The sequence below is a fragment of the Oncorhynchus keta genome, unplaced genomic scaffold (assembly GCF_023373465.1).
Source record: "Oncorhynchus keta strain PuntledgeMale-10-30-2019 unplaced genomic scaffold, Oket_V2 Un_scaffold_18976_pilon_pilon, whole genome shotgun sequence".
Classification (NCBI taxonomy): domain Eukaryota; kingdom Metazoa; phylum Chordata; class Actinopteri; order Salmoniformes; family Salmonidae; genus Oncorhynchus; species Oncorhynchus keta.
The window spans coordinates 83585-88257 of record NW_026290843.1 but is presented as its reverse complement, the minus strand read 5'-3'; positions in this window follow the sequence as shown (position 1 = coordinate 88257).

Sequence of the window (4673 nt, the reverse complement as noted above, 5' to 3'; positions counted from 1 at the left end):
ACATAGGGTCAGAATGATAGTAGATGGGACCTGGCTACATAGCGTCAGAAGGATAGTAGATGGACCTGGCTACATAGGGTCAGAAGGATAGTAGATGGGACCTGGCTACATAGGGTCAGAATGATAGTAGATGGGACCTGGCTACATAGCGTCAGAAGGATAGTAGATGGACCTGGCTACATAGGGTCAGAAGGATAGTAGATGGGACCTGGCTACATAGGGTCAGAAGGATAGTAGATGGGACCTGGCTACATAGGGTCAGAAGGATAGTAGATGGGACCTGGGTCAGAAGGATAGTAGATGGACCTGGCTACATAGGGTCAGAAGGATAGTAGATGGGACCTGGCTACATAGGGACAGAAGGATAGTAGATGGACCTGGCTACATAGGGTCAGATGCATAGTAGACGGACCTGGCTACATAGGGTCAGAAGGATAGTAGATGGACCTGGCTACATAGGGTCAGAAGGATAGTAGATGGACCTGGGTCAGAAGGATAGTAGATGGGACCTGGCTACATAGGGTCAGAAGGATAATAGATGGGACCTGGCTACATAGGGTCAGAAGGATAGTAGATGGGACCTGGCTACATAGGGTCAGAAGCATAGTAGACGGACCTGGCTACATAGGGTCAGAAGGATAGTAGATGGGACCTGGCTACATAGGGTCAGAAGGATAGTAGATGGGACCTGGCTACATAGGGTCAGAAGGATAGTAGATGGGACCTGGCTACATAGGGTCAGGAGGATAGTAGATGGACCTGGCTACATAGGGTCAGAAGGATAGTAGATGGGACCTGGCTACATAGGGTCAGAAGAATAGTAGATGGACCTGGGTCAGAAGGATAGTAGATGGGACCTGGCTACATAGGGTCAGAAGGATAGTAGATGGACCTGGCTACATAGGGTCAGAAGGATAGTAGATGGGACCTGGCTACATAGGGTCAGAAGGATAGTAGATGGGACCTGGCTACATAGGGTCAGAAGGATAGTAGATGGGACCTGGCTACATAGGGTCAGAAGGATAGTAGATGGGACCTGGCTACATAGGGTCAGAAGGATAGTAGATGGACCTGGCTACATAGGGTCAGAAGGATAGTAGATGGGACCTGGCTACATAGGGTCAGAAGGATAGTAGATGGGACCTGGCTACATAGGGTCAGAAGGATAGTAGATGGGACCTGGCTACATAGGGTCAGAAGGATAGTAGATGGGACCTGGCTACATAGGGTCAGAAGGATAGTAGATGGGACCTGGCTACATAGGGTCAGAAGGATAGTAGATGGACCTGGCTACATAGGGTCAGAAGGATAGTAGATGGACCTGGCTACATAGGGTCAGAAGGATAGTAGATGGGACCTGGCTACATAGGGTCAGAAGGATAGTAGATGGACCTGGGTCAGAAGGATAGTAGATGGGACCTGGCTACATAGGGTCAGAAGGATAGTAGATGGGACCTGGCTACATAGGGTCAGAAGGATAGTAGATGGGACCTGGCTACATAGGGTCAGAAGGATGGTGCAAACAACCAAAAAACATTAAGATGAAAAGAAAATGTAACGTGAAACAGATCATTTTTTAATGCATCATTATCAGGTAAGTTCCAATTGCTGACAAATGTGCAGAGCAGCAGCACTGCATACAGAAACATCATGTTGTAAACTGGAAGTTAATATGATATAACACAGCCTAACTACACGTACCTCTGGAAAACACAGAAATAATGTGAGATCAATAAATGTAGGTCCAATCATATTGGAGGTCAATTCGGTAATGAAAACGTGTTGTTTATGCTTTACATACCAAGTGTTGTCATCGATTCCTTGTAGAGTCGCCACACTGCTGCTTTTGTCACATGGGAAGGCCACCAACGTGTTGGGTGGCGTCCTGGTAACACTATGGCATTATCCTCTGCGTAGTTGTTGATGAAGTTCACCACTTGCTGCAAGTCCTGATGCTTCAGGTGACATTAGACCATTCTCCTTGTATGAGGAGAGTCAGGTGTGTTCTACAGGTCTTTCTGATGGGAGGCATTAGACCATTCTCCTTGTATGAGGAGAGACAGGTGTGTTCTACAGGTCTTTCTGATGGGAGGCATTAGACCATTCTCCTTGTATGAGGAGAGTCAGGTGTGTTCTACAGGTCTTTCTGATGGGAGGCATTAGACCATTCTCCTTGTATGAGGAGAGTCAGGTGTGTTCTACAGGTCTTTCTGATGGGAGGTATTAGACCATTCTCCTTGTATAAGGAGAGTCAGGTGTGTTCTACAGGTCTTTCTGATGGGAGGCATTAGACCATTCTCCTTGTATGAGGAGAGACAGGTGTGTTCTACAGGTCTTTCTGATGGGAGGCATTAGACCATTCTCCTTGTATGAGGAGAGAGAGGTGTGTTCTACAGGTCTTTCTGATGGGAGGTATTAGACCATTCTCCTTGTATGAGGAGAGACAGGTGTGTTCTACAGGTCTTTCTGATGGGAGGTATTAGACCATTCTCCTTGTATGAGGAGAGACAGGTGTGTTCTACAGGTCTTTCTGATGGGAGGCATCAGACCATTCTCCTTGTATGAGGAGAGTCAGGTGTGTACTTGTCCTCTTGCTCAGTTGTGCACCGGGGCCTCCCACTCCTCTTTTCTAATGATCAATTAGCCTTTTAAAAGGATAAACTTGGATTAGCTAACACAACGTGCCATTGGAACACAGGAGTGATGGGTTGCTGATAATGGACCTCTGTACGTCTATGTAAATATTCCATTAAAAATCAGTCGTTTCCAGCTACAACAGTCACTAATATCTACACTGTATTTCTGATCAATTTGATGTTATTCTAATGCTTTTCTTTCAAGAACATGGACCCCAACGGTGGTGTTGTAATATTTGTTCTGGCTTTTCTGGTGGATTAAACTGAAATTACAATCAAACTTCAATGTTTTAAAAAATATAAATATTTTCAAATAACCAAAAGTGAGAGGATGTAATCTGAATAAAGGGAAAAGGGCCCTTCTTGAGACATTCTTATGAATATGTTAGAGAACCAGTTCAGATTTAAGTATAACATTTGTATGACTGAAGCCTTTAGTGAGATGTCTAATGCTTTAATATTTAATCAGTTCTGAATTCATATTCATTATATAAATATGCCAGTTGAATTATGTCTGGCTTGCCATTCCAAATAAAATCAAATGTTTTTTGTTCATATAATTTCCAAAAACAATTCGATAGGTGTAGGCAGGTCCATAGGCAAATAGATAAACTGTGATATGACTAAAGAGTTAATCAGGGTGAGTTTTCCACGAATAGAAAGGCATTTTCATTTCCACGGTAGCAAGATCTTTCTTTCAGGATATGTATATTGTATAAATACTTAAGTCATGCAAATTAATTACTTAAAAATCATACAATGTGATTTTCTGGATTTGTGTTTTAGATTCCATCTCTCACAGTTGAAGTGTACCTATGATAAAAATTACAGACCTCTACATGCTTTGTAAGTAGGAGAACCTGCAAAATCGGTAGTGTATCAAATACTTATTCTCCCCACTGTATATGAAGTTAAACAAAGTGTTTTCTAATTCTTTGTGGGTCTTTGAAGTCTGAGAGAAATATGTGTCTCTAATATGGTCATACATTTGGCATGGGGTTAGGAAGTGCAGCTCAGTTTCCACCTCATTTTGTGGGCAGTGTGCACATAGCCTGTCTTCTCTTGAGAGCCAGGTCTGCCTACAGCAGCCTTTCTCAATAGCAAGGCTATGCTCACTGAGTCTGTATGTGGCTGATGTGAAATGGCTAGCTAGTTAGAGATGGGTAACGATGCTTCGTGAGTGACTGTGGTTGATGTGTGCAGAGGGTCCCTGGTTTGAGCCCAGGTTAGGGCGAGGAGAGGGACACAAAGCTTTGCTTAATTTTGGGTTAGTCACAGGGGTCAGGTATTCTGCCACAGTGTACTCTGTTTAGGGCCAAATAGCATTCCAGTTTGTTTTGTTAATTCTTTCCAATGTGTCAAGTAATTATATTTTTGTTTTCTCATGATTTGGTTGGGTCTAATAGTGTTGCTGTCCTGGGGCTCTGTGGGGTCTGTTTGTGTTTGTGAACAGAGCCCCAGGACCAGCTTGCTTAGGGGACTCGTCTCCAGATTCATTTTTTTAACCTTTATTTAACTAGGCAAGTCAGTTAAGAACAAATTCTTATTTTCAATGATGGCCTAGGAACAGGGGCCTGTTCAGGGGCAGAACGACAGATTTTTACCTTGTCAGCTCAGGGGGTTTGAACTTGCAACCTTCCGGTTAACCATCTCTCTGTAGGTGAGGGCTTTGTTTAGGTGGTTGTAGATTTGTAATAGCTATTTTCTGAATTTTGATCATTAATGGCAATCGTCCTAATTATGCTCTGAATTCATTATTTGGTGTTGTCCTTTGGAGGATATTTTTAGTGGATTGTTGGTTGGTGAGCGGACCGCAGACCTCACAGCCATAGAGGGAAATAAAGGGTTCTAGAACTTTTAGTTATTTTTAGCCAGATCTTTATTGGGATGTCAAATTGCATGTTCCTTTTGATGGCATAGAAGTCCCTTCTTGCCTTGTCTCTTAGACCATTCACAGACCTGTGGAAGTTACCTGTGGCGCTGATGTTTAGGTCGAGGTACTTATAGTTTTGTGTGTGGTCTAGGGCAACGGTGTCT